The sequence below is a fragment of the Mesocricetus auratus genome, unplaced genomic scaffold, assembly GCF_017639785.1.
Source record: "Mesocricetus auratus isolate SY011 unplaced genomic scaffold, BCM_Maur_2.0 Super-Scaffold_100006, whole genome shotgun sequence".
Classification (NCBI taxonomy): Eukaryota; Metazoa; Chordata; class Mammalia; order Rodentia; family Cricetidae; genus Mesocricetus; species Mesocricetus auratus.
This window is the reverse complement of record NW_024429190.1, coordinates 42,002,543-42,027,094: the sequence shown is the minus strand read 5'-3', so window position 1 is coordinate 42,027,094 and position 24,552 is coordinate 42,002,543. Positions and strand designations below refer to the sequence as shown.

Sequence of the window (24,552 nt, the reverse complement as noted above, 5' to 3'; positions counted from 1 at the left end):
CTATCCACTCCCCAGGGAGGGTGAGGCCTTTCATGGGGTATCATCAAAGTCTGATATATCATTTGGGGCAGGGCCTAGGCCCTCCCACATATATCTAGGCTGATAGAGTATCTCTTCATGGGGAATGGGCTCCCAAAGTCCATTGATGCACTAGAGATTAAAACTAGTTCAATTGCCATAGGCCCCATAGACTGCCCAGGCCTTCTAACTGACACCCACATTCAGGGAGCTTGGTTCAGTCCTATGCTGGTTTGCCAATTGTCAGACTGGATTTGTGAGCTCCCACTTGCTCAGGTCAGCTGTTTCTGTGAGATCTCCAGTATGATCTTGACCCCTTTGCTCATCACTTGTCTCTCTCTACAACCTAATTCCAGGAGTTCAACTCAGTGCTTAGCTGTGGATCTCTGCTTCTGTTTCCATCAACTACTGGATGAAGACTCTAGGATAGCATTTTAGATAGCACAGTTTTAAATGAATAAAAACTACAGCCAGGGCTCTAGAATGAAACAGTCTTTGTTTAAAATATTTTCTCTGTATTGTTGAGATTATAATGTAATTACATCATTTTCTTCTTCCATTTCTTCCCTCAAGCCTGCCCGACCTCCCCTCTTTCTCTTTCAGAAATTAATAGCTTCTTTTCCCTTAATTATTATCTAATATAAATCAAAAGGGTTGTATAATTGTACTTCATACATCATAAATAAAAACAAAACCATAAATCAAAACCCAAATGACTAATTTACAGTGCAAAAATGAGCATGTCTTCTACTTCATAAACTCATCAGAATTCAGTGTTGTCCTCTGTCTACACTTAGAAAATATCTGTGTTTTAATATGCATTTTCCAAAGACAGACTCAGGTTAAACATATTTCTCTTGTTGATTTGCTATTTGTATGTCTCTTTGATGAAGAATCTATTCTTAAGTTTTTCCCATGAAGATTTTTTTAAACTCGAGATTTACAGACATAGAATTGACAAATAATATAATTTGAATACAGTAAAATGATTTTATACAAGTACATATTGTGAAGTGAGGGAGGGTCACCATTTTTTAAATAAATTTTATTTAAAGTAGAAACAATCTTATTTTACATATCAATCCCAGTTCCCTCTCCCTCCTATCCTCCTATGTCCCCCACAGACTACCCCATCCCATTCCCCATCCACTCCCCAGGGAGGCAGACGCCTTCCATGAGGGATCATCAAAATCTGTTAAGCTATTGGAGGCATGGCCTAGGCCCTCCCCTGTGTATCTATCTTAACTAAGAGAGCATCCCTCCATGGTAAATGGACCCCCGAAGTCCATTGATGCATAGGGATACATGCTAGTTCCACAGCCAGAGGCCCCACAGACTATCCAATGCTCTTAGCTGACACCCACATTTAGGGGGACTGATTTCATCCTATGTTGGTTCCCCAGTTGTCAGACTGGGATACATGAGTTCCCACTTGCTCATGTCAGCTGGTTCTGTGGGTTTACCCAGCGTGGTCTTTACCCCTTTATTGGTCACTCCTCCTTCTCTGAAACTGAATTCCAGGAGTTTGGTACATACAGTGCTTAGCTGTGGATCTCTGCTTCTACTTCCATCAGCTACTGGATGAAGGTTCTAGGATGGCCTTTAAGGTAGTAATCATTCTCATTATAGAGGAAGGTTATTTAAGGTAGCCTCTTCACTATTTCTTAGGTTCTTACTTGGGATCATCCTTGTGAGTCTCTGTGCAATTCCCCAGTACCAGATTTCTCTTTAAACCAATATTGGCTCCCTCTTGATGTCTCTCTTTTCTTGCTCTCCTTTATTATTCACCCCACTCAATCTTCTGACTCCCTCATGTTCTTCTCCCCCCTCCTCTTTTCCCTTCCTCTTTTTCCTACATGCTCCCAATATGTTCAGGGGCTCTTATCTTTTCTGCTTCACGGGGGGACTGTGCATGTCTTTCTTACAGTTGTCTGTTTCCTAGGTATTGATTGTAGGCTGGTAATCCTTTGATCTGTGTCAAATATCCATATATGAGTGAGTACATACTATGTTTGTCTTTCTTTTACTAGGTTACCTCACTTAGGATGGTTTCTTTTAGTTCCTCCATTTGCCTGCAAATTTAAGGATTCCATTGTTTTTTTTTCTGCTGAGTAGTACTCTACTATGTAAATGTACCATATTTTCTGTATTCATTCTTCAGTTGAGGGGCATCTAGATTGATTCTAGGTTCTAACTATTACAAATAATTCTTCTATGAACAGAGTTGAACAGAAGTTCTTGTTGTATGAATGTGCATCCTTTGGGTATAAGCCTAAGAATTTCCATTGCTGGATCTTGAGGTAGATTGGTTCCTATTTTCTGGAGAAAGCACCATACTGAATTTAAAAGTGACTGTACAATTTTGCACTCCCACCAGCAATGGAGAAGTGTTGCCCTTTCTCTACATCCTCTCAAGCATAAAGTGCTGTGAGTATTTTTGATTTTAGCTATTCTTATGGGTGTAAAATGATATCTCTGGGTTGTTTTTATTTGCATTTCCATGATTGCTAAGGATGTTGAGCAATTGCTTAAGTGTCTTTCTGCCACTTTAGATTCCTCTATTGAGAATTCTCTGTACCCCATTTTATAATTGAATTATTTTGTATTTTTGTCATTAGCTTTTGGAGTTCTTTGTATATTTTGGAGATCAGCCCTCTGTCAGATCCGGGATTACTAAAGATCTTTTCCCATTCTGTGGGCTGCTGTTTTGTCTTGTTTTGTCTTTTGCATTACAGAAGCTTCTCAGTTTCAGGAGGTCTCATTTATTAATTGTCCATCTCAGTGTCTATGCTCCTGGTGCTATGTTCAGGAAGCAGTGTCCTGTACCAATTCATTCAAGAGTGCCTCCCACTTTCTCTTCTAAGAGGTTCAGTGTCGCTAGATTTATGTTGAGGCCTTTGATCTATTTGGACTTAAGTTTTGTGCATGGTGATAGACATGGATCTAATACCTTCTACATGTCTATATTCAGACATGCAAGTACCATTTGTGGAAGATTTTTCAATTGTGTAAGTTTAGCTTCTTTGTCAAAGATCAGGTGTTCATAGGTGTGAGGGTTAATATCATGGTCTTCAATTTGGTTCCATTGTTCTACCTGTCTACTTTTGTGCCGATACCAAGCTGTTTTCAGGACTATAGCTCTATAATAGAGCTTGAAGTCAGGGATGGAGATGCCTCCTGAGTTCCTTTATTGTACAGAGTTGTTTCAGCTATCCCGCATCTTTTGTTTTTCCATATAAAGTTGCTTATTGTGCATTTAAGGTCTGTGAAGGATTGTGCCACTATTTTGATGGGGATTGCGCTGAATCTGTAGATTGCTTTTGGCAAGATTGGTATTTTTACTATGTTGATCCTACCTATCCAAGAGCATGTGAGATCTTTCCATTTTCTGGTATCTTCTTTAATTTCTTTCTTTAATGACTCAAAGTTCTTGTCATACAGGTCTTTTACCTGTTTGGTTAAAGTTACCCAAAATATTTTATGTTGTTTGTGGCTACAGTAATGGGCAATGCTTCTCTGATATCTTTCTCAGCCTCTTTATTGTCTGTTCATATTAGGACTATTGATTTTTTTTAGTTAATCTTGTACCCTGCCACTTTGCTGAAGGCATTTATCAGCTGTAGGAGTTCCCTGGTAGACTTTTTTGGGTCACTTATGTAAAGTATCCTGTCATCTGCAAATAGTGAAAGCTAGGATACAAATTGTAAAGGAAGAAGCCACCATTGTTTCTCATCTCACTTATAATTTAGTAATTTAATGTTGGGTTCATTACTACAAATCTAATTTTGTACCAAATTTCATTTATATAATGTTATTAACTATACTAAATATCAAAAGTGATTCACAATAGAAAATTTGTAACCTTTTACCAAAATGCATGTATTTTCTCCACATTGTACTCCCTAGAAACCATCATTCTATTTTCTGTAAGAATACAACTTCCAAGTGTTTCTAAACCTGATGCCAAGATTCCATGTGCAGCCAAGTGTTGGCATGATCTCTAACCTTACTTTTAGTGTGAGAATTTTTATTATTCTTTTAGGTAATTCAATTGTGTTATTCCCAAATGTGAACTTTATAGAAGACTATATCAATTTTTATTTTCAGAAGGTTAAATACACCTGCTTGACCTATCTTGCAAGTGAGATCATGGGATATTTATCTTCCTGTGTCTGGATAATTTTACTTAATATATTATTATTCTCAAGATTCATCATTTTGTAGAAAATACTCTGATTGCTAGGCTCAGTTTTTCAGTCTGGTGTATGTTTCATGCTTTGTATATTTGGGATGGCAGTCCTTTGTCCGATATAGTCTGCAGACACAGGCTCACCCTCTATGACTTCTCTATTATTCCTGACAATGTTTTACATAGCATAGACACTTTCTATTTTTAATGAATTTATTCCATTAGTTATTTCTTTCATGAATCAGGTCTTCCAAATTGTAAAAGACATCATTATGTCCGAAGACATTTCAGTTTCTCCTTCATTTGGATCTATGGCCAGTGCCATTTTTATAACATAACTTTAAAGTCATGATCAGCTCTGAGTTATCTGAAGGTATAAGATCTTTGTCATTTCTTTGTACAACAGAATGCCCATTTGTTTCGAAATTTCTCAGGAGGAATTTTTCTGCTTTGTTGTGTCTTTGCTTCTCTGTTGAAATCCATTTTACTCTATGTGGGTCTTCTTTGAGTTCTTTACTCTGATCAACTGACGTCCTTGTCTTCTATTATCATAATACTGTAGTATTATAGCAATTCATATATGTTATAAGTCATTATGTAATCATGAAATTGCACATTTTGGGTCAATTCTGTTCTTTTTAATTATATGTCTTGATAAGTTTGCATTTCCAAATGAAATCTGTGGCATTCATAAAATAAATGAAAGAGAATTTGTTAGGCTTTTGTTGAATGTGCATATTAACTGGAAAGAACTACCTTGGTGATAGTGAGTCTTTCTAAACATGAATTAAGACAATCTATCTCTATGGCCATAACACCCTGAACGTGCCCGATCTCATCTGATCTCGGAAGCTAAGCAGGGTCGGGCCTGGTTAGTACTTGGATGGGAGACAATCTATCTCTTATGCTGATCATTTTTTCTTTTATCAGAGTAAAAGAAATTTTACATATTATTTATTAGATTTCTACCTATTTACTTAATAATGTGGATCGTAATATTAATAATATTGTATTTTAAGTTCCACTTTCTCATTGACCTCACAGAAGGAATTAGAAAGTACTTCCCCTTTCTGAAAGGAGCTGTAGATCTCTTGCACTCCAATAAAGAGTTAGTGGCATTCTCTCATGAACTTAATTAAATCTTCTATTTATTTTCTCCGGTAAATTCTCATTCATTTCATTGAGAGATGTAGCATCATTCTGCTTATCTCTTCATGTATGACTGAGTAAACTATCTCTATAAAGGAATTAAATCTTTGACCAAAAGTCATCAAGTTTATGGTCACAGAATCTTCAAAGTATTCCATTGTAGTCATTTGTTGTCCATGCAATGTAATAGTATGTACTCTTTCTTTTTCTGATATTAATGGTTTGTGTCTTTTATTTTCATATAATTTCAGTTAATTGATTTTATCAACATTTTCAGAGGTCAGACTTTTTTATTGGTTTTATTATTAAATTATAATTTTTAGTTCCACTTATATTTGTATTAATTTGATTTTTCTGTTTTTTTGGCTTTAACTTGTTCTTCTTTTCCAAGTTTTTTTTAAATGGGATAGCTTTATGGCTGATTTTAGATATCCTTTGTAGTATATACTTTTATGAATTTTGCCAAGAACATCTTTATGTATGTTTTCATTTCAATTTAGTTTAACAGTATTCCATTAATAAAATCTGACCTTTCATAACTACAAGAGTGCATATAATGATTTCTGGTTCCTTCCCCAAATCTTTCCTAAGCTTTATTCTGTAATTACTCATTTTATATAGAAAATGTGGTTTAATTCCAGGTGTTTTAAACTTTTCCAGTCTTTTGTGAATTTATTATATTTTAAGGTGATTTTAAACTGTGAATATCTAATACTTTAATCATAATATGCTTTGAACATACATTGTATGTTTTCTATTCTTTTACAATTGTTAAACATGCTTATGACCTTGACATGGTCTATTATAGTATGTGTACAGGACTTTATCATTGGAAACAATAATAGCTATCACTCTTCATAATGATGAACTCTAATGGAATGTCAATTCTGAAATAACTTCATGAAAATAATATTTTAAATCTTAACCATTTCATTTTGAAATCTGGTTAAACAAAATTTTGCCAATATGATTTCTGAATATCAATAAACAAATAAGTAGTAAAAGTTATCCTATGTTATGTCCATATAAATTAACAGAAAGAAAGTTGTAACATTTGTCAATGTGTTAATCATCTTAATTTTCTCTATTATTTCACAGTATATGTATGTCAAAACATCAGGCTGTCTGCTGTAAATATAGACATGTGATCTGTCAATTACATTTTAATGATGACAGACAAAAGTATTTAGAATATATTTTAAAGTAATATTCCTTATTACATCTAATTATACTGAGTTTTTCATAGAGCCATATATGAACGTGAGACAAAAACTCATGTTTTGTATACAAGAGTGAGTTAACTCTGAAGAGCATATATGCGGACAAGTGGAAGAAGAGATGGGATCAAGGAGACTGAATGCTATGATATACCATGAAGCTGTCTGTTTCTTTTCATTAAGCATGTGAGTCAGTGCAACCAGATGAACATCGATTAAGTTGTTGTGGTTCAGCGGTTTACCACAGAGGAGAATGAGACGTGACCCACTGAGCTCAGGGGTTTGCAGGTGCAGTACAATCTGCCACTGTGGGAACAAATCCACACCAGCTTCAGAAACACTGTGAGAAAGCTCCAGAAATAACCATCACATACCCTTAAGTAGCATCGCTTGTTTTGGATATATGGTGAAATAATCAAAAGTACTATATTTTCTGGCTTCCATTTAATGCAATCAGGGCACAGTTGTTACAGATGTTTAATTATTTTCAGTACTTTTTAAAGGAAAATTTTAATATGTCTTGAACTCAAAATGCGAATCAGTGAATTCATTTCACCATTTTTCTAAAATGGTAGTTTTGTTGGTATAATTATTATATCCTGTATGTTGTGCTAGTTAGAATATGAAGAGGGAATATTGAGCTTGATTTGGTAACCATAGAAATGGAGACTCAGTTGACCTCTCACCTTAGGTGAATTCTAGCATTTGGGACATAAGCAAGAAGCTTATGAGATGGTTTGTTGCTTTTTAAAAATTCGTTTATTTATTTCAACCTTAAAGGAAGAATGTGTAAAAATCATCTTTGGGGAAATGTCTTTGTCCTTTTACTTAGCATAGACATTAAATAAACTGTGTAAATGGCTACTAGGTTGTTCCTCAAAAATACCCAGTTTATAAATCTAACACAAGGACTCATCTAAATAACATTCGGTGTATTAAATTAATTAGCGTTCTGCACCCCTAACATCACGTAATTAAGCAGAATGGGTGCTTTGATGCTTTAATTCTTGATAAGGAACTGTGGTGTCCAGGGTGATCTGGTGTTTCATGTGACTTGTGCAAGCTGCTTGCTGAATAATTAAGAACAGTGTGCACCACTCCAGACTCCAGGATTCCAGGTCTCAGTAACCATCTGCTAACGAAACCCCTGAGAACTCCCCCAAAGCAGAGAAAACAAATGTTATACACTTATGTCCATCATTTCTTATGTTTTGCATAGTAATAAACCACCCAGCTAACAATCCTGCAAGCCTGGGGATTCATAAAATTTTGAATAGATTCTTAAGGTTTTTCTCAAATCAAATACTGAAATTACATATAAAAAGAAACAGATCATTAGATGAAAATGTAAGTATAAATATTTAATTCTTGGCATGCAATAGGATACTAGGTGTCAGTTCATGGAGTTTCAACAAAGTTAGGAAGGATGTTTAGAGGTCACTATGTCCAGGCCTCTACCTCTGGGAATGAATGAGTATTGTACATGTGGTTAATAGCTGGATCTCATTTCTCTAAAATCAATAGCAAGGAGTAGATATCGATGCACCTAGATGATGCTAGATCCTAGGATAAGCCATCTTTCATAGTCTCACAAAAAATTGATGTTAAATCTCATAGAAAGTTTTTCATTTGTCCAATGCAGAGACATTTTCTTTGTAAGGTCAGGTATCACGAGCTTCAGAAAGAAAAGTTTTATTTAAATTCAGTATTTCATGTCCATCCTGCAAATAGGATAGGTCCCTGTGATGGTTAATATTAGTTTCCAGCTTTATAAGATTTAGAATTACCTAGAAGAAAGACCTCTGTGCTTGTTAGTGGTGGACTTTCTAGATTGGGTTGACTGAGTTTCAAAACCCCATGCTAACTGTGGGTGACATCATTCTGTGGGCTAAGATACTGGATTGAAAACAAAAGGAGAAATCTCAGTAAGCCTTAGCATCTATCTTCTTTTTTCCTGAGTCTGGGTGCAGTGTGACTAGTCACCTTGGCTCCTGCTGTCGGTGACCTCTCTTTCCAGTATGATTTACCATATCCCTTTGAAATGTAGGTCAATATAAACCCTTCTACACTAAATTTCATTTTGTTAGATATATTGCTAACAGCAAGGAGAAAAGTAACCCGTACAACTATTATCTAATTATATAATTTTAGAGGTAGTGTATCCTGAGAGTGTTTTGTTCGTTTTTTGTTGTTATTGTTGTTTTTCTTTTTAATAACATTCTACTGAACACTTTCATTAAGAGTCAATATATTGATGAAAGTTTCTTTCACTTCATATATACTGCAAAGTAGTTTAGGGAGTATTAAGATGATCCCCACTAGTATATCAAATTCTTTACCTATTTTACAATGAAAATATTGGCAGGGAAACAAGTTCTTTTCTGTTAACTTCCCTTTCATTTCCTAAGATGTAAGTTTGTACAAAGTAGATTCACAAGCAATGTTCAACTGAAAGAATGGTGGCCAGATGAAACAAAAATGCCTGAAAAATGAGCAGACAACTCTGTGATAGCTTATTAGAAAGTTTTGAAATTGAATTGCTTTCCTTAGACCTGTCTATTTTCCCACTTTAATTTCTACACCCACAGCTAAACGTTATACTGAACTCCTGGAACCCAGGGACAGAGAAGGAGGAATGATGAGCAAAGGGGTCAAGGCTAGGCTGGTGAAACCCACAGAAACAACTGACCTGAACAAGGGGAAGTTGTTGGACACCTACCTGATGGCTGGGAGACCAGCATGGGACTGATCCAAACCCTCTGAATGTGGGTTTCAACAAGGAGGCCAGGACAATCTGTGGGGCCTTGGGCACTGGACTGGTGTTTGTCCTAGGCATACAGATGGACTTTGGGTGCCCCTCTCACAGTGAGGGATACTTTTTCAGCCTGATCTCTTGGAGAAGGACCTGGGCCCTGCTCTAGACGAAATGGCAGACTCTGGGGATCCCCCATGGTCGGTCTCACCCTCCCTGGTGAATGGAGTTGGGATTGGGTTGGGTCCTGGTGGAGCTTGTGGGTGTGCAGGGGATGAGGGGAGGAAGAGGGAGCTGAAATTGACATGTAGTAATCTTGAAATAAAAAAAATGTACTTTTATTCTACCAAAGAATAAAACCCACTAATTTGCAAGTGGTTGGAATTTTAGGAATGTCTGTAATATCTAGCACCAAGAAAAGCAGCAAAATATGAAATGATTAGTATCTGTGTTGGTATTATATTATTTCGACTCATTTATAAAACTGCATGCACATGATTAAATTATTCAAAAAGGAAGATTTAATAAGCTCAAATCTTTGCAAACAAATTCAGCATCATTTTAAAATTAACTCCTGTCATTTCACACAATATCATGTTATTTTTCAACATCTAAGGGACCATTTCAGAATGGAGTTGAGGTGTTAATTATCTTTGTAGGAATTCCATGTTCTAACTTGTTAATATTCCTAAAAGATTTTCCTGAAGTAAAGTCTTGACTTTCTGCTGAGATACTACCTGCTGAGTATACACAATAACAGGGATATATTTATATACATGCCTTTCTTGTGTTCATAGTACAAACTGTCAACTAGATTTTTACAATTGAAACGTGTTAAAGTAATAGAGAAGCTTCATTGTGTCTGCAGGCCTCTTGTTCAGGTTATATGTATCTATCTCTGTGCTTATTATTTATGTATCCGTCCCCTTCTCTCTTTATAGATTTATTGACACATCTGCTTAACACTCAGCATAGATTTCTCAAGAGAATATAATTCATTCTAGTTAAACATATATTGTAAGTAAATTATTTTATACTGAATTAGTTTAAATGACTCATGTTTACAATGTTTTTTTTTATACTGAACAATAGTATCTATCAACCTCCCTCTCCTGACAGGAAAGGAAGCCTTTCATAATGAGTCACATGGACAAATAAAAAACTAGGGCTGCCTAAATTCTACACACACACACACACACACACACACACACACACAGAGAGAGAGAGAGAGAGAGAGAGAGAGAGAGAGAGAGAGAGAGAGAGAGAGAGAGAGTGTGCTCCCTCACAAACCTTTGGGCGTATGTTAGAAAATAAAAGGTAACTTGGGCGATTATGTCAAAGAACTTACCACAAATCAATAAAGAGCTGTTATCTGTAAGATATTAAAAGTTTAAAGATTATGCAAATTTCTTTCACTAGAATGAAGGGGAATTAATGCAGTAGTAAGATATTCAATAGACTCACCTAAGAAGGAAATGCATAGAATGTACATAGCCAGATACAGAATATTATATATAAATATATATGTTAAATTTGACAGCCATTTTTTTCCTGTTTATATTAAATTCAAAGCAATCAGTTGAACTGGGAGTTCAGGGACATCTTCTCAGGGAAAGGATCAGGTCACATTTGGCAGATGGGCACTTTGTTTTCCCCTCAGCACTCAGGAATACAGCTTTGATCTCATGAAGCGATGCAGCTGTCATCAAAGGGACCTGAAGCTGACCTCTTGTATTTGAAGAGATGGGGAACATGAGAGCGGGAGAGATGATTTTCCCTGAAGCTGTCACCTCTGTGAACCAGTTCCCTAAATGACTAGTGTGCTCACAATTCTGTGACAACCAAGGATGTCCACAGGCATGGCCTCTGAGTAGACTTGGGCCTCTGAGAGATACAGGGAAGTTTTAAAAACAAACAGCCTTTCTCACAATGGGACTCTCCTGTCACTCTGCCTTTCCAACAAGCTGACCTTTACCTCTGTCTCAGAATTGTTAGGATACCTTAGTGATTTCTTCAGAGTTGAGTACAATCATGTGCTTAGATTTTCTTCTCTTAATTTTTATTGGTTATATTCAAATTGCTGAGAAAAGTGTTGGACTCCAAAATATTTGCTTACTTTTCATACTTAATAACAGTATCTTTTAAATATCTGCACTGCTTCATTTCTCCATAAAATAGATTCTTACAAACTAAAAAACCCCTTTTGACTTCTTTCTACGGTCTCAGCCCTTTTCCAACATTAGACAATTTTCCCCCAACAATGGTTTATAAAATCAAAGAATAATGATTTTATAAAAGTTGTATCTCTCAAAATTTGAGGTAAATTGAATTTAAATTTCTTATCATACCCACTGATCTTGCATTAGTCTTTATCTTGAGTTATCTGTCATCTCTACTTCCAGATGCCTGGGCATTGCCCTCAAAGTTTAAGGTTTCTCAACCACAAAAAAACACTACTTAATTACCACTTGCTATGACGGTGTATTCTATACAAATGGGTTATTGGTCATAATGACACTGAATAATGATGTTTTAGTTTGAATCTAAGATATCCCCCATGGGATCATATGTCGAAGCTTTGGTTCCCAATGCTGGCATTCTTTTGGTAAGTGGTGAAAACCTTCCCAAGTAGGCAGAGCTGGAGAAAGTAAGTCATAGGGGTTAGGCATCCCTTCAAAGGCCAGATCTGATTCCCTGTCTCTTCTTTCTTTTGTGATTTGTGCCTGCAATGAGCTGAACAGATTCTTCTACATAATGCCTCATAATGACATGTTGCCTCACCAAGGGTGGAGAAGCTATGCAGCCAGATGCTATGACTTAAAACCTCCACAGTCATGAGCTGAATCACTTCTCTCTTCGTTGTTTATGTTTGCATTTTGTCACAGTGGCAAAATCTATTTGACACAAATAACAATGATTTACTGAGTATGTACTCATTACCAGTCATTATCATAAATGCTTTAAGCCCATTATCTCATTAAGGTTTTAGTAATTTCTGTATTGTTCATAATAATTTGATGAAAAAATCTTTTATCTATGTCTTATACTCTTTTGCAAGATAAAATGTTATTTTGTAAATACATGTTTTACAAGAGGCTTATTTTCTGTTCATAGAATAATATTGTTACCTCTCACCTTTGCTTACAGGTGTCAGATAAGTACTTTAATTCTCATCTCCACAGCAGAACTACTACCAGTGAGGTATAATTAAAGCTATGTATAGAAGAAGGAAGATGACTCAGAAAGGGAAACGCAACTTCATCAAGGTGACACAGGTAATAATGGGGAGATGAGAGACAGTAAACCAAGGTGCATTGTCTCTAAAATCCATTTATTACTGTACTGCACAGTAAAACTCCCAGAAATGATTTTTTTCAAGTAGGAAAATGAATAGAGCAAGATAAGCATGTTTTATTTTTGCCTTTCCTCTGGAGTAGTCACAAACATCTTAGCTGATGCTGTTAGTGTCAATACACAAATACTCTTGAAGGCAAAGCAATTTCTACTTGGAGGTATTTTTCAAACATATTTAATAAGAGGAGAAAGTACAGTAGGGTTTAACTATCACTAGTCTTTATTGTAGTAATTTATTGGTATTAACTGGTGAAGAAACACACCTAGATTAAGATTTACTTGGGAACCAAAATTACCAATGATAACTGCATTACTATGTGATCTAAAACAGAGAAAAATGGTAATATTAGAGAAATGATATGCAATTAAAACTGATGCAATTGTTTTAAAGATTTTAAGCTCTCACATTTTACCTTTCTTATGTTTTCCATTCTTGCCTACGGTTTGTAAAATTTCATGGCAAGATAAATATTAAGGCAACAGAAATTTAAACTTCCAGGCTAATTTCATGTTCAGACATATTGTGAGTGTGTGACAATTATAAATTTTAGCTACAGGGGACTGAGAGCATACCAAGGGTGGAATTTTCTAGATGATTTTGGAGTAAAATGAAATGTTAGCACTTTACTAAGAGTGAATCTTGAGAAAATGAAGTGTATTTATTTATAGTTACTGCTCTATTGTAATGATGAAACACCATTTCCAAGGCAATGTACAAAAAGAGCCCATTAGCGTGGTGGCTTGCTTACAAATTCAGAGAGTTAGTCAATGATTACCACAGTAGTAAGGGTAATGGTAGACGAGGTAGGCATGGTGCTGGAGCAACCGCTAAGATTCACAACCTGATCTGTAGGCATCAGGCAGAGTGAGAAAGACTGGGTCAAGAGTGGTTCTGACATAGGCTTTTGAAATCTCAAAGTCCACCAGCAGTGACATACCTCCAGCAAGGTCACTGTAACAAGGCCACAACTCATAATCCTTCCTGAAACAATTCTACCAACTAGCAAACAAACTTTCAAGTATTTGAGCCTATGAAGGTCATTCTCATTCAAACCACTACAAATAAATATGTGTATTTTTTTTTGTTTTTTGAGACAGATTCTTTCTGTAGTATAGGCTGGCTGGAACTCAGCCAATGGCTTCAAACTCCCTCAGTTCCTTTTTCCTTAGTCTCCTCACTGTTGTGGTTACAGAATGAGCTTTCATATTTACTTAGCTATGTACTATGTTTCATTTACTTTCAGAATATCATTTTTCTCTAATTTACCACTGTCAAACTAACATAGTGACTTTCATTATCATTCACAATGGTGAAACTTCCTGTGAAATAGAGGACTTTGGGTTTCAGCTAGACCAGTGGTTCTCAATCTGTGGGTTTCATGGGGGTCACCTAAGATCATCTGCATATCATATATTTACAGGAAGGTTGTGAACCACTGATCTAAACCTAGTCTCTGTGCCTTGTGGAAACCTGGCCTCTGAGAAACCAGAAAAGGCTCTTATTTTTTCTATGTCCAGGTACCTGAATACTTTTTTTATTTTATTGACATACTCAAAAGAAATTGTTGATTTCTTGGGACATTAAACTGTAAGAAATAAAAAGTTATGAATGAGACAACTCAAGCCAAGAAAGACAAATGACTCAAATTTCTTTCATGTGTGTACCTAGATCAGTGTGACTAACCAGGAGCACTTGTAGAAGCCAGGGAACTAGATAGGGGCTGATGGGGGTCTGTAATCTTCAGTGTCAGAAGAAGCCATCTGCGTGTCACGTTAATTGGGCTTGATGGATTATGTGGGAAATACCCTTCAGTGTAAAACAAGAACCCCAAAAACCAATGATCTCTCGATTATATCAAGTTTAGTTATCATGTTACTGAAATACCACTCAATAAAAAGTACTTTTAAATATATGTGTATATTTAACAAAAAGAAATTTCCTCTTACAGACAAGCAAGTAAATATAGTGAAAAGTTTCATCTCACTTTTACAAAGTCCATTTACTGAAAAATGTTTGCATTATAAAAGTTCTTTGAACTTATTTCACTGTTTATTCTAGATATTAGTACAGTTAAACTTCATAACAACTTGCCATTCCAAAATCAGAACCTGCAATTAAAGCAACTCATGCATTAATAAAGTATTCTGATATTACCTAAAGTTATAAAAAAGGTGTAAAATTGACTCTAAATTTCCTCACAATGTTGCTTTTATTAGAGTATATGCTAATATCATGCCTATAGAAGTATTTTATGTGAAAACACACATTCAAAGCAGATATAGTGTTGCATCTTTAAATACTACAAAACATAATGTTCAGACTAAACACTTGCCTGTGTGCATTTATTTCGGTGTATGAAACCTTTAGAATCCGAATGGCGTCAGCCTTGTAGACTCTACATGCAGAATCTGTGAACTGTGTACTGTTCTCTTACATGTGGTCTTCTGCTCCCATGACAGAAAATGGGGACAAGGATTATAAAGAGTCAGATAACATTAGATTTCCAGTTAACCTTAAAGTAGTCTAGCTCAAGAATTTGCCACTAAAATAAGGCAACACATTTGAAGCTAAACATGCACAAAAGGACATAAAAGAAACTCAGGTCTTCCCAAAGATTTCCAAACATCTGCCTCTCAGTTACAGCATTTAGATTTATTTTTATCACACATCTTCTTCTAAGATTCCCATGGACACCCCCGTGGAGGGCCTCACCATCCCTGGGGAAATGAGAAGATATTGGGGGGGGGTGGGGGGAGGGCATGGGAGGAGGGCAGGGAAACGGAGAGGGACCTAGAACTGACTTGTGAAGCAACCTTGTTTCTAATTTAAATTTAAATTTAAAATAATAAAAAAACCCAATGGAATCTTGAAATTCGCAGGCAAATGGATGGCACTAGAAGAAACCATCCTGAGTGGGGTAACCTAGTCACAAATAGACAAACATGGTATGTACTCACTGATATATGGATTTTAGACATGAAGCAGGGAAGTGTCAGCTTACAATCCCACTGCCAAAGAGTCTGGGAAACAGGGAGAACTCCAAGAGATATATGCATAGTACCCCAGAGAAGGGGAATGGGACAGGATATCCTGAGTGGACTGGGAGCATGGGGGGAGGGGAGAGGGAGCAGGGGAAAAGTGAGGGGCAGAAGGGGAGAGGAGGACTTGGGGGAGCAGGAAGGTTGAGTCGGGGGAAGAATAGAGGAGAACAGGATGAGAGACACTATAATAGAGGGAGTTATCATAGGTTTGAGGAGAGGTCTGGCACTAGTGAGATTTCCAGAGATCTACAAGAATGACCCCAACTAATAATCTAAGCAATAGTGGACAGGCTACCTTAAATGACCTCTCCTGATAATGAGATTGATGACTACCTTGTATGCCATCCTAGAGCCTCATCCAGTGGCTGATGGAAGCAGAGGCAGATACCCACAGCTAAACACTGAACTGAACTCCTGGAACCGAGGGGGGTGAGTTGGGGGGTGAGGGGGTAGGGAGTGGGGGTGAGGTATGAAACAGCTGACCTGAACAAAGGGGAGCTTGTGGACCCCATACTGATGCTGAGAGGCCAGCATGGGACTGATCCAGAACCCCTAAATTTGGGTATCAATGAGGAGGCCTTGGCAATCTATGGGACCTTGGGTACTAGATCAGTATTTATCCCTGGCATCCGAATGGACTTTGGGAGCCCATTCCACATGGAGTGATGCTCTATCAGCCTGGACACATGGGGGAGGGCCTAGGCCCTGCCCTGACTTTGGAGATACCCCATGAAGGGCCTCACCCTCCCTGGAGAGTTGAGTGGGGATTGGGTGGGAGGCTGAAGGGGGTTGGTGGGAGTGGGGGAGGAGGGGAGGGAGAGGGAGCTGGGATTGACATGTGACACTTATTTCTAATTTAAATTTTAAAAAATTCAAAAGTATTCAAAAGTCAGCCCAAAAGAAAAAAAAAGATTCCCAATTTCTTATAAATAGTGTGGATCCCACCTCACTATTCATGTGACACCTAGAAACCTGCTTCATGTGTGTCTTCTCTGGCCATATCCAGCAGAAACTTCTGTAAATACTCTTCTTTGATGTATGTAAGAGCTCAAATACGGAAGAACTGCTGAAACAGTATGGACTAAAACGATTTGCTACTCTTGTTGAATTTGAATGTTTCTGGTTTAGCATCCATATTATAAGACTTAAGTTTTTTTCAATTTTATGAAGGCCAACTATTTCATTGGAAAGACAGTTCACATGAGAAATTCAACTTAAACTGATTTTGCTTTTCTATGTCTCTCCAAAAATCTTATTATACTTTTCTTCTCACCTCTTGAATGAGTTCAGGCAACCCTGCTGCCTTTCAAACATTAATTCTAATCTCGGAAGAAGTCTGGGTTTTTAGTGGATGCTTTTTATTTGCTGGTTATGATTTCACAAAATTCAAGGATTCTGAATGATTTAACCTATCCCTTGGTGTTCCCACACATCCTATCTTAATGCTAAAATTACCTTCCTCTAGGATATGTTACGAACATGCATATTTGGGCCATTCCATTCCTAAAACTAAAGAGAAGTTACATAAAAGATGAGGACTACAGAGAAATAAGACATGAATTGTAATTATGACATTAAATTATCTGTTAAATCCCCTTTCCTACTGCGTTCCCCTCCTTCATGCCTCCCTCCTTTCCCTGTTTTTCTCCTTTTCTCCCCCTCCTCTACTTCTCCCTTTCTTATGCAAAACACTACTGTTATTTCCAACTTTACTAAAAGGGTTTGCAGCAGGCTGAGCTCTCATCTAAAACCACAGCAAATAGTTTAATTGTGATGATATTGTGTTTGTTTGTATTTTTCTTCTAGTTATAGAAATAGTTATTAAGCAGCAATCAGAAAATATATTATAATGACTGTTCTCATTTTGTTCTAGTTGTATTTGTTAAAATTAAATTTTTAAATTGAAAAAACTAGTTAAGTCTTAAAGCAGCCTTGAATTTCCTTGAACTGTAAATAGAAGAAGTTTCATATAAAAGTTTGTATCCATGGGGGAGGGAAAGGACACTTAAGCTCAATAAACTAGTAGTTGATTTGAACTAATACCTGTAACCAGTGTCCAAGACAATAGAAATTTCTAAATGTACTTCACACCTGTGTTGCCAACATATCTGGTTCCTTTAGAAAACAACTTGAGATGTACTTGAAACCACAAATGCTTGTATTATGGTTCCACTACATATGTGGGATTTTCCTGAGACCCTGCTCCTCTGGCTTAGGCCTTACATCTGCCACTCACCCATTGCTTCTCCCTTTCTAGAAAGATGCTCTGAGTAGCAGGTTTCACATTTCCCTTAACTCAAAATGGACTCTGAAAATATCCTTAACTGGTCTTATTCACTCAGGAACAGTCTAGGATTCCTCTGCTGCAGGTTACACAATTCTCCTATCAAAATTCTTGTCACTGACCAAACACATGTCAGCTTCTTGCATCCTGATTCTAGTCCATCATTCTCCTCATTATTATCTCAAAGAATCTTGTATCAAGAACCAGGATTTACCAATTATTTCTTGCATAGAACAGATGTGGATGTGTAATACATGAATTTCAACTTATTCATAATATATTATATACATGATAAATATATATATATATATATATATATATATCTCCCCAGATGTGACAGTTCACTTTCACTGTTTTTATTAAACAGAGATATATGTGGATTATACTGCCTAATAAAGTTGATCTATATGAAATCTAACATGGATTGACTTGGTAATTACCATTTGTAATAAAGGTGAGATAACAAAGGACTATTTTCAGTATCAAAAATGAACCAATGACACAAGTCTAACAATATCCCTATACCAGAATATGACAATGAAAATATATGTGTTCAATGAAGCACCTGAATGTAACTTTAAAACAGAGAGACGTGTTCTTGTGAGTGATAGAACAGCCAGCATTAGATTGTAAAGGAAAAGTATTTTAAAGGGAAGGTACTATATGAAGCTATAAAACACACTTCCAAAGACTTTTATGGTTTCTTCACTGGTTGTACAGATAGCAGGAGTTCATGCTGCTAGCTACCTGTGTTCAGTGCCTTTGCTCACATCCTAGTGTTCATCCTGAATTTTCATCGGGGTGGAAAAGATGGTTTAAAAAGATCTGAGATGTTTCTTATTTTGACTTTCATCGTGTTACACATTTTCTGTGGCCAGAAGCTGTCTTATGATTCCTCTTCTTGTCTTTCCAAACTCAAGGAGGAATACTATTATCCTGCTTTTGCCTTTTTTCTTCTCACAGTTTGTATTATTCTAGAGTCTGTATTTTGAGAAACCCTGCAGGACAGCTGTGTCTCTTCTGTATTCATCCTAGTTTATGTATCTTTTTACCTCTTTTTTTTCAACTTGCTCTCATTAAGTCTGGACCTTTGAAAGATCTTTCTGACTGGTGTTCAAAGTACCACCTCAATTCTCATTCTCCTCATTAGCATCATGAGCCTACTCTTCATCAGACTTATGGTTTTGAATACTTTTGGATTTTTTTCACTTTCAAATCTAGTGTAAATATCCACCTTTGACAACAACATTTTGATAAGCTTTCTTCTAAATGTTGTGTAGGTAAGCCTATCTTTTCCTTCTCAGATACCTTATGTCATTAAGATGTAACTGACCAACATTTTCACCAATTCTTCTTGGTTATTGTTTTACATGATTCTTCAGTGTTCCAAAATGTAGTCAGTGGGAGCTGGTTTATGGCTGAATTTTAAAAAGAGAAACAAAAATAAATAAATAAATAAATACAATTAATGAAATTTCTGCATAAAACATAACTGTTGCCACTCACTATACAGAAATATATTTTTGAATACTGACAGCAATGTATGTCCTTTTAATTTTTCCACGTGTTTAAAAATGGAATTTCTTTCTTATCTAAGAACCCACTTTCAATCTAAAAGTTTAAAAATAAGGTTCACAACTTACTTAATAGATGAAAACTATTCCCACAGCAGATTAAGTAAAGTAACATTTATAATAACATATAGTTTTAACGCAATTTTCTTTGTAAGGACAGACTAGTTACAAAATCAAAGATCCATTTCTTTCCTGATACTGACACAGATCATGGGACTTGCCATTTCACACACTGAATGATGAAAAGTCAAGCAAGCAAGCAAGCAAACAAACAAACAAACAAAAACCTTTACATGAATTCTGATAGAATTGAAAACAGCAGAGTTGTTGTGTCTACCTTTAATTTTCTGTATGTCTAAGAATAGTGAGATTAATTTATACTCAGTTCAATATTAATTAAAAATAGTTGCATTACATGTTATATGTGTTTTGTTGTGACAACTTTATGACTGACTGAAGGCTTAGAGAAATCTAACCACAGATATGATATTTAGTTCAATAGAAATTAAGTGAGGTGGGTTGGGGGTGGGTGTGTTTGTGTGTGTGTGAAATATGGAGGCTAGAAGTCAATGGTGGGTATCTTCCTCAATCATCCCATCTTGCTTTTCCAGACAGGGTGTCTGCTGAACCTGAAACTCTCCCATTCACTATTTTGGCTGCCCATTGACCAACAGCAGCTCTCTAGTCCTGTGATTACAGATCTTTTAACTTTTAATATGGAAGCTAGAATCAAACTTAGATCCTTATAGCAAGCATTTTACTGACTGAGCCATCTCTCAGTCCCTAAAGTGTAGTGTTGTTTTACATTTAAAGATGGTTTAGAAATAAAAAAAAGGTACCATGCTGCTGCAAGGATTGAACCCTCTGACAAGAGTAGAGTCAAGGAGAGAGTGTACCTTCATCCTCTCACTTTGGCAATTAGAATCATCATTCATGCACCAATACAAAACTATCCTGATTTGTTGACAGAAAACAACAGAGCCTAAAGCCCTAACCTGTTATTCTGCCTTCAAAGCACCAAACTCAAGCTAAACCCAGTTAAAATCCTTTTATCCATACCACATTTACCACTCAGTGGACAGCCAGAGTCATCATGAGGAGGTGAGCTTGAGAAAGTTGATCAAACTGTCAGTGACAGAAAAACATCTGATGGCTTATTAGAAAAGTACACCATTTTGAAATAGTGCATGATGCTTAATTTTAGTCAACTTTAAATAATAAAATGAACACTTAGAGTAGCCAATGCCCTCAAGATAAAGACTACTGCAATGCAGTCATCTTCCGTCCAAGTAATATATTGATTTGGTGATACAGGTGAAAGGATATGAGAAGTCATACCCATTAAGACATATCAGAAAGGACATTTTTCAGGATTTGGACTTGATTTCAATGCTTTGGAGGTGTAAGAAAGTGAGCCTTTGTACTGGGTTGACTTTTCTCAGAACAATTACGTAATTTAAAGTTTGGGCATCACAATGATTCCTATTTTAAAATGAAACAATGCGGGAAAGCTCAAGCAGTATTTGATAAAGGAGCAGCAGCCAACCACAGTAACCCAAGATGGAGAACTGCCTGTGTCTTGCAACTTGAAGAGTGGGCTTTTGATCCTGTTGCATTAGCATGAAAGGGTGGTCTCATCTGTTGAAACCTTGTGAAATTTTCATGTGTTATAGGAGGACATTAGAGGCTCATTCTCTATCTGCCACCATCTCCTAGCAACACCAAACCTGATGTGATGCCATTCTACCTCCCAGGGGTCAGGTTATTTTTCTCTTGCTTCAAACATCTTAGAGAACTTAATGATTTTTTTTAGATATACTACATTTATATACTGAAATAAAGAACACATAATTCAATTCACTATAAGCAAACATAGTGGTCCATTCTACCACAAGGAATGATAGGTTTTGCATCCAAAAATAGATAAGTGAAAAGAAGGTGATGAGGCAGGAAAAGAGGGAGGAGTGACATTAGCAATACCAGGGGGTGGGTGGGTAAGAAGCGTTAGGTGTTTGTGGTGAGGAGCCATCTGAGAAGATCCACAGTTCTTGAGTTCTTGCTTCAGAGTGAGCTGGGATTTGTCCTGCTTTTTATGGATAGACCCTATGATATGTCACTGCTCATAGTAATCTCTGAAAAGCTGTGACTTCCATCTTGCTTGCACTCACTCTTGCTAGTCCTATTTGATTTCTCCGGTGGAGCACTCTTCTGTACACAGATGCAGTTACAAGTAGAGTCCACCAGCAATGAATACAAAGTCCACAGATTATGATGCTAGAAGGAACTGAAACCTACCAGCATTCATGTTGATAAACTTGCAAGCACTCTACCCCCAGCCAAGCTCTGGGATAGCTGTAGTGCCTGCCCAATGCCTCAATGACACTTATAAGTGTCATAACATGGGGACTTAGCTAAGCAGCAACTGATTCCTGATTTACAGAGACTTTGCAGAAAAATTCATTCAGGTTACTAATATCTGATATAATCAGTTATACAGCCTCAGATTACCAGGCAGGAATGAAGGATGAGGATCAGGGTAAGGAGGATGAGGAGAATGGGGAACAGAGGCCATAGATTTAAAAGAGATGCTTGTTCCCAAGGTGTTTAAGTTACTGTGTCACCTAATCCTGGTCTAATTATTAAGGGGTAAGTCAAAAGTAAAGTAACAACATGAGATTTCAGGAGAAGATAATGGGATCTTACTGTGAATATGGGTCTACTCTAGGTGTGAAAGAATATGGAGTATCTTAGCATCTTGGGCTTCTATGTGGCTTGACTTAAGCAATCATTCAATTCGAAACAATATATCTAGCAATCCAGTACCCAGTAAACAATGGAAATGCTGTACTTTCCTTAGTTGTTCTTGAAAACTCTGTTTCTATTCAAACATATACTAGGACACAGTATAGGAAATATGGGTTATGAGCTGATCTGGGAAGAAGGAGTTTGGGTTCCATCTTATGAGTGTGCAACCTGGGTATGCATATAATTAAAACCACATGCATTGTGGGAAAGGGCATGTTCAGTTGGGAAAGGGTAATGAAGTTTAGTCTGTCAATTAAAATAGAACCATCCAAACTGTGACCCTTAACAACCAACCTCTTCCTTCTTTTGAATCCTGTAAAAAGTTAACCTAGGCTCTGAGTATCTTTGTTTCACTTTGAATAACGTTTCACTGTTACTTTAAAATTTGTGAGGTTTTATCTCATTGTTGAGTAAGAGTTCAAGAAACCCAACTGAGGCCCCATCCAAGAGTAACATTCATATTTAATCAAAGCTCAATTCTATTGAAAACCAATGCCAAAGTTATAGTGAATGTTCTATGAACTAAATGCCAGGGTTTATAAATTATTCTGGGTACCCAATTTGGGAAATTTAGGAAAATGAATTCTTTGGGTAGGAGGTAGTAAACATGAAAGAGAATTTATTATCGCTTAAATGTTTTGAAATATTTATTAAAGGAAGTCCTCCCACTAATATCTTATTCACATCAATGCTGTGAGCTAATCTCCTTAAGCATCGCAGCAGGAAGTAGACAGACCAAGGATAACAGCACCAATATTAGAAACAAATGACACAGCAGGAGTAAGTTCAGTGAATGAGTCATCTCAAAGGAACCCCATGCATGCCAAAACTAAACTGTAAATGTAACAGTTCACAAGAACTTCAAGATAAAATCAGACTGTATCTAAATATTAGATCAGGAAACACTGGTGACCCAAAGCTCAAGTAATTGATAGTCCTTTGGGATACTTTAATTATAATTTCAAGCACTCTAATGTACAAAAGCCAATCATTGCCTTAGTTGTATGTTTTCAACTTTTGACATGACAGAGAAAGCCAATAAGTTTATTTTAAAAGTTTTAATCAAGAAATGTCTGTCTACACTTTCTATAACTTTAGTTAATGTACATGCCAATCATTAGAAGGTCTTGTTGAAAAAGAAATTCAGATTTTAGTAGATGGGGTGGGTGGAGTCTTTAGCCTTTGGTCAAGGGTATAAGAGTAGCTGCACTCCCCTGATAGAACCTCCACGAAGCTCTCAACGGGAAAGGACAAATGCTCCCTCAAATGAACTGATCTTCTGGAAGTACCTGTAACAGAACAACAAGCAACAAGTGCTTGGAGTTAACACAGTGATGGGCAGAAAGGAATTAGATGTGAATCTTCATGCAGAAGCTGGGGGTATGATTCCTAATCAAACATTATGGAGATGAAACACAGCTGTGCTAAGTACAGTCAAGTACTTACTTGAGATATGACCAGGAATTCCACACACCATACTGTCACAATCTGAACAGAGAAAACACACTACTTTATGAAGGCTTTGTAAAAAAATTTTTGTTTTGTTTTGTTTTGTTTTACAAAGCCTTCATACCTCTCAAAAAACGATCTGGACTTTAATAGGTATGTGGCCACCCAATTGTTTGTAGAATATTTGGTTTGGTTAACAGTTCCATTCCCAGCTCCTACATAGTCTGTTGAATATGTAACTCCTGTCCCAGGGGATCAGGTGCCCTCTTCTGGCCCCAGTGGGCACTGCACTGATGTGCATGCAGATAAAACCGGTACAGATTTGTAGCAAACACAAGGCTGCCTGCGCAGGAGCAGTGCTAATCTTCTCTCTACTGTTCCAATTTTAGTATATGTGCTGTCAAAGCACTGGGGAGATTTTCAGAGATTTACAAGGATGACACCAACTGACAATCTAATCAGTAGTGGAGAGACTACCTTAAATGCCTTTTCCCTATAATGAGATTGATAAATACCTTGTATGCTATCCTAGAGCCTTCATCCAACAACTGATGGAAGCAGAGGCAGACCCACAGCTAAACACTGCACTGAACTCCTGGAACTCAGCTGCAGAGAGGGAGGAGTGATGAGCAAAGGGGTCATGACAGGATGGGTGAAACCCATAGAAAGAGCTGACCTGAACAAGGGAGAATTAGGACCAGGTTCTTAATACTAAGAAA

At 36.8% G+C, this 24,552-nt stretch overlaps 1 non-coding gene across 1 annotated transcript; it reads right to left on the bottom strand.

The window, feature by feature from the left end:
• Window positions 1–24,140: 24,140 nt before the first annotated feature.
• LOC121140996 lies at window positions 24,141–24,242 on the bottom strand. The gene has a single exon (XR_005877962.1). It is a non-coding gene; the product is annotated as a U6 spliceosomal RNA (small nuclear RNA).
• Window positions 24,243–24,552: the final 310 nt, after the last annotated feature.